The 8,346-nt window shown below is 41.6% G+C and overlaps 1 pseudogene; it reads left to right on the top strand.

Annotated features, from left to right (window-relative positions):
* Window positions 1–5,170: 5,170 nt before the first annotated feature.
* Window positions 5,171–5,984, top strand: LOC122751530 (annotated as a pseudogene).
* The last annotated feature ends 2,362 nt before the right edge of the window (window positions 5,985–8,346 follow it).

The following is an 8,346-nucleotide window of genomic DNA, read 5'->3' as shown; positions in this document are numbered from 1 at the left end:
GAAGGAGTGGCCAGGCAGGTAGGAGGAAAGTCAGGAGAGATTGGTGGTCCAAAAACCTAGAGAGAAGACGTTATCAAGGAGGAGAGAGTGGCCAAGGCTGCAGAGAGGTCAAGGAGAGTGAGGATTGAGAAAAGGTCATTGTATTTGTCAACTAAGATCATTAGTGATTTTGGATAGAGTAATTTCAGTGGTATGATAGTGTCAATTTTGTTCCCATACCTGTCCTCCTATGGAAAAACAAAACAAAACAAAACAAAAACAAAAACAAAAACCAAAACCAAAAAAAAAAAAAACAGAACAGAGAACTGCTAGGGAAAAACATAGTACCAGTTTATTTGTCCCAAGAACAAGCAAGCATGAATCACTCGGAGACCCCTTCCAAAGAAGGAGCTCGAAGACTCCCTCTTCCTAAGGGTATATAATGTTTCTTTGCTCACTGGTTACAGGGTGTTATCAGTTTCATTAGCATGATACAAATCAACCCAAAAGGCAATACTGAAACAAGAATGAATGTGATACAAAGCAGTTTTAACAATATCAGTTATAACAAATATGTAGAAAATACAGAAACACTGTAAAATTATATGATTCCAAAAAAGAGTTTGGCCAGGATGAGGATGCCCAGATAGGGACTTATTATCCTGAGGAAAGAAGTCACCAAGTAGGGACTTATCTGCTAGCTATCAGGGTTCAGTGTGGATGGAGTTCAGTCAAAGGGCATTTTGCTCCTATTAAGCCAGGGTTTCATAAAATACTTTTTGGATAATAAGGCAACTCCATCAAATCCTGGTGGTCCATATTAACAATAGTTAGATTGTAAAGGGTTAAGAAGAGAGTGAGGGGAGAGAAATTAGAGGCACCATTATAGACAGTTCCTTTCCAAGGAGTTCAACTGCAAAGGGCAAAAAATATTTGGACAATAATTAATAACGATTGGAGGATCAAAAGAGGGATTTTTGAAAATAGGAAAGAAATGGGCATGTTTCTAGGCAGTAAGAGAGGAGCCAGTAGGCAGGGAGAGACTGAAAATAAGTAAGAGTGGGTATGAAAGAAAAAAAATCTGTTGGAGGAGAGGAGATGGAATAGGATTGCTTGAACAAGTAGAGGATTAACCCTGGTAAGGAGTAAAGCCACTTTGTCATATGAGACAGGGGTGAAGGAAGAGAAAGTGGTAAAAGGCACCTGAGAGATAGGAGGTGAGTAAGAGGGGTGAATAGGAAGTTCATAACAAATGGTCTCAAGGTTTGGGTTGTTTTTTGTTGTTGTTTTTCTCTAAAATATGAGGCAAGGTTCTCAGCTAAGAGAATTGGAAGAAAAGGACTTATGGGAAGAGGAGGAATGAAAATATTTAGAAGAGTCACTATGGAGAGTGTGATAGTGAATTGATAAAGAAGGAGGTAAAATAGGATTGCCTAGCAGTAGTAAGGACCCAGTTAATGTTATATAATATAAATTTGTGGGAGACCCAGTCAGAATGGTTCCATGATTTTCTTCACTTTAATTCAGCAGCACAGGTGTAGGAATGAAGACAATGAATTTGGTGTGATCTGAGGGTGAGACTTGGTTGGGTATAATCAGCATTATGATAAGGTGACTAATGACTCAAGAGAAGAGGTTAGTTAAGCATTGAATTGGTATACCAAGTGATCAAGTTGGGGAAAAGAGAAGAAACTGGCTAGCCTGAGGGAGATCACTTGGTAAAGAATTGAGGGGTGAAGAGGTTGGAGGTCATGTTGCAGAAGAAGAGTAGGATTATGTAAGAGAAGGAAGAGGAAGAGGACAAAAGCCAATAGATTATGGCTGGATAAGGGGACTCTAGAATTTTTGAAGACTGAGGTGGTAAATTTGTACATTATGGCAAGATCAAGGGTATGACCATTTTTGTGTATGGCTGAGGTGGGTTGGAGTTTATGGGAGCTTATGGGAGGTGAGTACATTGAGGAATTGAGTGGTTAGGTTATTTGAGTGAGAATCAGTATGTATGTTGAAGTCCCCTAGTATAAGGGCAGGTCTTGGGGAGGAGAGAAAAATTATAAGCTAGGTATCATAATCACTGAGGAAGGAATAGGAATGATGTGGGGGGTCTGCAAACAATAGCTTACCAGTATTTTAGTTGGGTGGTGGATATGATTAGCATAAACCTCAAAGGAAGAATGGTTACTGATGAAGGAAGGGGGAGAATCTAGAAGTGGCAATAGGGAGCAAAGTGTATTCCAACTCCCCTGCCTCAACCAGTAAACTGAGGAGAATGAGTGAAAGTGTAGCCATTACTGGAAAGTATAGCCAGGGAGACTGTGTCATCAGGGGGAAGCTAGCTGTCAATAAGAGCCAGTAGAGAGAAAGAAGGAGAAGAAACAATTTAAGATGAAAGGAAGTTTGTTTTCTATGGAACAGGCATTCCAGACGTCACAGTGGTAAGCCTGGGTGGGTTTAAGATAACATTTATGGATACAGGTGTTGAGGGGGACCAAAATGAGGAATTGAGTGGTAGGAGGTATGAAGTGGAGTTTGGATGATGATGAATGATAGCTCAGAATCACTAAGATGTGAAGAGTATGACTAAGAGTGAGAAATGTTCATCACTGAGTGGAGGATGTCACTCTTTGTCCTCACACAAGTACAGCAGGAGATGGGAGGCCTATGGTAGAAGAAAGGGTTGCTCTTCTTTTCACTGGAATTCTACAGATCCCAATTGGGAGACTGGGCTGTCAGCAGCACTTGGAAAATGTCTTGACAGCCTTGCCTTAGGGGACAAGCTGCATCCAGGAGATGGAAGGCTCAAGGCACAAGCCCATCTCCACTTTGAGGTCTTCTCACCAGAGGAGGCTGGCCACAAGGTAGTGACAATCTGCAATTATCAGAGAACTGACTGGCTTCTTTTAGCTTCATTTTCTCAGGCTAATAAATTGCCTGGACCTGACAATACTTTTTTGAAATTCTAGCCACAGATTGCTTAGTAGGTCTCCCAAAGATACTCTCATTACTCTGTTTATTATGTTTTTACATTTAACAGCTGAAACAAAAGGTAATCAACCCAAAGGCAGCCTTTTCACATGCTCTGTTGTTGTTGTTGTTGGTACCTTGTATAAATTCTGGTTTTGGCCCCACTCTTTGGGTACTCTTAGCTTGCAGTGGTGGTATCACAAGCTATAACTCCTCTTTCCTGATTAAAGCCTTTAATTTCATTAAGTTGATTGCTTTAATAATTTTTCAAGTTGGCAGTAGCAACAGGAAGTGATTTGTTGGAAAGTATACTAGTGAGGAGGGGGAAGCAGGAACATTTTCATGCAGAAAGTGGCATCTGAGCTGAGTCTGAAGGGAAACTAGGTATTCCAAGAAACAAAAGTTAAGGGACAAGAGAGTGCCACATCATAGGAGGACAACCAGCTTTAAAATCACCATTATGGAAAATGGAGAGCATGAAGAGGAGTTCAGAAGGGCAAAATGTTTCAAATGACTGTCTAATATGTGAAAAAAAAACACAGTGCAATCAAGGGAAATAAAAGCTAGGTTGGGGCCAGCATATGAAGGCTTTACACGCCAAACAGAAAAGTTTATATTTGCACCTAAAGCAAATTGAAGCTTATTGAGTAGGAGGTGGGGGTGACATGGCCAAACCTGTGCAGGAAAATCATCAAGGAAGCTGTGTGGAAGATGGTGTGAAGTGAGTGAGAGTTGAAGCAAGGAGAGTAATTAGGTTATTGAATTGTCCAGGCAAGAAAGGGCCTGAACTAGGATGTTTGTGCAGGCAGAGAAGGGAATAAAAGAAGAGAGATGTGGAGGTAGAAATGACACGATTTGGCAACTATAAATTAATAACCTGATATTCTCATATATATTGACTTAGTCCTCTGGGACCTAATAACCGTTGAGTTAACTGAGTTGTCAAATATATAAAGTTCATGACCCTACTCTGGCCCTAGGTTGATTTCACCTAAATACATCCATCCTATGTGGCTTAACTAGAACTGTGAGCCAGTCAGTTTCTATTTAACTTTTTAATACAAAAAGCAATGGAAGAAATGGTTTCTATATTTCAAGTCTCTATGTGAATAATTTCCTTTAAAGATTAACTATCTTATATATATCTTCTACTTTTTTAATAATTTAATAGAATGGAATGGAATCCAACAATTTATTAAGGCCTACAGCATTATTCTAGATTTTGAGGGGAAAAGAAAAAAAAAAGAAGACAGAGTCCCTCAGGGAGTTTACATTCTGCATTGGGAGGAGGATTATAAACTGTTCTACTTGGAAGGCAGGACTATAACAAGTAAAGAGAAAAGTAAACACAAGGCAATTTGAGAAGGAGGAATATACTAAAGAATAGAGAGATTAGGGAAAGCTTATAGCATGAGGTCCAAACCCTTCATTTTACAATTGAAGAGATGAAAGCTTAGAACAAATAAGTGCTTCAACCTAAATCAATCAGATAGTCAATACGCATCACTGACAGATAATTTCAGTTTTCGCTGGCATGGATGCAAAACCTTATGCTCGTTCTTTGGTGTTTTAGTGCTGTAATGGTTGTAAACCTCAGTCTGGCCGCACTGCTATGAAGCTGTTCCTTCACCTTGCAACCCCTTCCCCCGCGCCCCCTCCCCTTCCTGCCCCAAGTCCTAGACTGCTTCCCCTACAGCTGCGCACTCCTTCTCAGTCCCCCTACAAGCAGCATTCAGCGGCCGCCACCTTCTGCCTTTGCCTTCAACAGCACTAACTCGAGATTTGGGGGAATACCCTCTTCCCTACTCCACGCTGCTTCTTCGCACCCCAGCTCTCCTTACATCCTCGCCGGCCCGCTTTACACCCACTGTTCCTTCTCCTCTGACCTGTTTCGGGGGTCAATCCTCCCTTTGAGCTTTGCTCCTCCCCATTCTGTGTTGATTGCACCCCATTTTTGTTGCCTTTAGTTTTGTGCCTAGCGCCTTTTTTTCCTCCATCTGGGCTGCAGCCGCTAGCGCTCTGCTCTCTCCGCAGGGCATAGCACCCAAGAATCCAAGGCAAAGCCTCCGACCTGAAAGGCTCTGATTTCTGGGGGGTCTTCCCAGCCCATTGCGAGTCAGCTTTTCCGAAGTACCCCCCATACGGGGGTTCCGGCTAGCGCCCCACCTTCCCGCCTCTCCTGCCCCTTCTCCAGGCACGCCTAGCACACAGCCCCAGAGCAGCAGAAATGGTCCTTGAAAAGAAGACCCAGAGACAGGTGATGGAGGAATGGAAAGAGTTCATGTGAAACCCACGGACTTACTAGTTCATGGACCATATGCCGGGACCAGCTGGGTCTTCATCCTTCTCTTCTACCGCATTTTCTAAGGGTTTCTAACTGCCCTCACCACGTGGGTCATGCTACAGACTGTCTCAAACCACATTCCCACATACCAGGACCAGGTTGCAACACAAGGCCTGATAATTGGTCCCAAGATTGAGAACTTTGAGGTTTTTGGTCAACCTCACTGACACCAACAGCTGGAACAAGCAAGTGCAGATACTTGATTAAATTCCTGGAACCCTACAATGACTCAATCCAGGCCCAGAAGAGGACACTATTATGAACAACCAGACATTGGGCTTCTCAGTTCAATAAGACACAGATGGGTGACTGTTCAGGGATTAGCGACCCTACCCACTATGGCTACAGCATTGGCCAGCCATGTGTCTTTATCAAGATGCATTGGGTCATCAACTTCTATGCAGAAACGAATCAGAGCATGAATGTTACCTGTACAGGAAAGCATAATGAGGATGCCAAAAACCTTGGTGACTTCGCCATTTTCCCTGCCAATGGCAACATGGACCTGATGTATTTTCCCTGCTATGGCAAGAAGTTCCATGTGAATTACACACAGCCTCTGGTGGCTGTGAAGTTCATCAACAGAAAGTAAATGTTGAGTGCCATATTAACGCAATCAACATTGCCACTACTGGTGAGTTTGACAAGTTTGCTGGCCAAGACAGCCTTCAAACTCTGAATAATCACAAACACCTGAGTCTGCTCACTGCAGCCCTCCCTCTCCCTCTTCCTGTCTTCCTCCAGGGCTTTATGGAATGTGCTTTCTGAATGCCTCCTTTTCAGCCTGAAGTTCTTTCCCTGCCCCTGCCCAAAGGTATTTTTTTACAACTGAGCTATAATCCACACCTTTTCTCAATTCTCGTCCCTCTCCCACTGTAACCATGTCAGAGGTTTAGAGCAGAATGGCCATCTTTGCCTCTCTTTACTAATGAGTTTCGTTCCATTTCAGTCCAAGTACTTGTGCGGCTACTGGTGGAGTACTACAAAATGCCCTTCCTTTTTCTTATTTCTATCGACCCAATAAATGCTCTCTTCTCAGTTTTCATGGTTGAGAGTTTCCCATTAGTGAGGGTCACTCTTCTGATTACAAAACCATCTCCCCTTTCCCCATACATCTTAGTGACTTGAAGATAAAATATTTGGGAACCTGTATCATGCCCTCCCCTTTCTCCTTAATTTACTAATCCTGCCCCCTTTCCCATCTGCTCTTCTCACCAAAAGCTCCTTAGGTGGCCATTTTTGAGTTGAAGAAGGAGTTTGTCTTTTTTCCTCTCATGCATTTTTTCACACTCCCATCTTACTGAAGCCTTTAAATTGCCATTTCCTGGAATTCTTTGTTCTTCCAATTCCCTACTCCCTTCTCCATAAGGTGGATGTCTGAGCTGAAAAATGAGATGCCCTCTCCTTCCTCTGGGCTCTAAAGGGGCATATTTGAGAACAGGAATGGGATTTTAGTTCTTCTTGACTAAAAATACAAAAACTCTTTCCCTACTTGATTCCTATCTTTCCATAACCTGGTATCTGCTGTTCCAAAAGACTGTTTGGGCATGTAGTCAATTTATTTCTGCATGATTTCCTTATAAACATTCCCTTAGAGCATCCCCTGCCGCACCACTCCCAGTTCCATTTTCCAGTGCTTTGGGTGGCCATCTTGAACTGGCTTTGTCCCAGGTGGCCACCTTGCAAACCTCATCTTGCTGTGGTGATATGCCACCTCCTTTCACTGTGTCCTTAGTCTAGCCTCTCTTAGCAAGTTATTGGCTATTACCAATACTCCCTTTCCACTTACATCAACCTGAACATTTTGAGTCTCCCTTTCAATTTGAAAATGACTCCCCCCTCCAAACCCTTTCTGCCTTTTTAGCCCTGTAATTCCCATTACATGTTTAAAGAGGACCCTACTAAGAAGTATTTTTTTTTTAATCACAGAAGTGTTTTAATACTTACCTACCTCTTTTCCATCCCAAATCTGTTCTCCCCTGTTAATGCTGCATTCTCCTCTTCCTTGGATCTTTCCCTTTTCCCTTGAAATTGGGCAAGGCCTGAATTCAAATTCTGCCTTTGATATTAGTACCTATGTTACCATGGGCAAATTTCTTAATCTTTTTTGAGCCTCAGTTTCCTCATCTGTAAAATAAAGATAATACTTGTAGTGCCTATCTCACGGGGTTTGTGAGGTTAAAATGAGATAATGTATGTAAAACTATATTTCAAAACATAGCTAGATATATAAATGTCAACTCATTATTCTGTCTCATTCACCTCTGTTCCTGTTTCCCCTTACCTCTGAACCCCCAGAGGTCTGTCTCTTCAGTTATTTAATGCCTGTATCAAATCCACCATAAAACATAAATTACAATACAATGAGAGATTGTATACATATTTACAAATACATATATATATATACACATATGTGTGTGTCTATGTGTATACACACAGATATAGATATAGATATAGATATAGATATAGATATAGATATAGATATAGATATAGATATAGATATAGATATAGATATAGATATAGATATAGATATAGATATAGATATAGATATAGATATAGATAAAATCACACACCTAAAAAAAGAACCCAAAAAACAAAACTTCAGTCTGGAAAACCAGGATACATAGCAGTTCCACCCTCTCCCCCTAGAAAAGGAAAGAAAAGACAAACACAAAAGGGAAGTACTATCAACCAGATTTTTCCAGAACCAATCTCTAACCTTATATATGGCCAGAGCTACACAGAATAGGCCAGAGAGCTAGGGTGGGAGAAAGGGGGAAACCAAGATGGCTAAGGAAAGGTAGTGACTTGCCTAAGCACACCCCCAAACCCCTCCAAATACCTTCAAATAATGCCATAAGACAATTCCTGGAGCAGCAAAAACCAATAAATGACAGGGTTAAATAATTTTTCAGCCAAAGATAATTGGGGAATGGCTAGACAAATTGTAGCATGTGATTATGATGGAACACTATTGTGCTATAAGAAATGATGAGCAGGATGCTCTCATAAAAACCTGGAAAGACTTACATGAGCTGATGCAAAGTGAAATGTACTGT

The sequence above is a fragment of the Dromiciops gliroides genome, chromosome 3 (genome assembly GCF_019393635.1).
Source record: "Dromiciops gliroides isolate mDroGli1 chromosome 3, mDroGli1.pri, whole genome shotgun sequence".
NCBI classification, from domain to species: Eukaryota; Metazoa; Chordata; class Mammalia; order Microbiotheria; family Microbiotheriidae; genus Dromiciops; species Dromiciops gliroides.
This window is presented reverse-complemented; position numbering and strand designations above follow the sequence as displayed.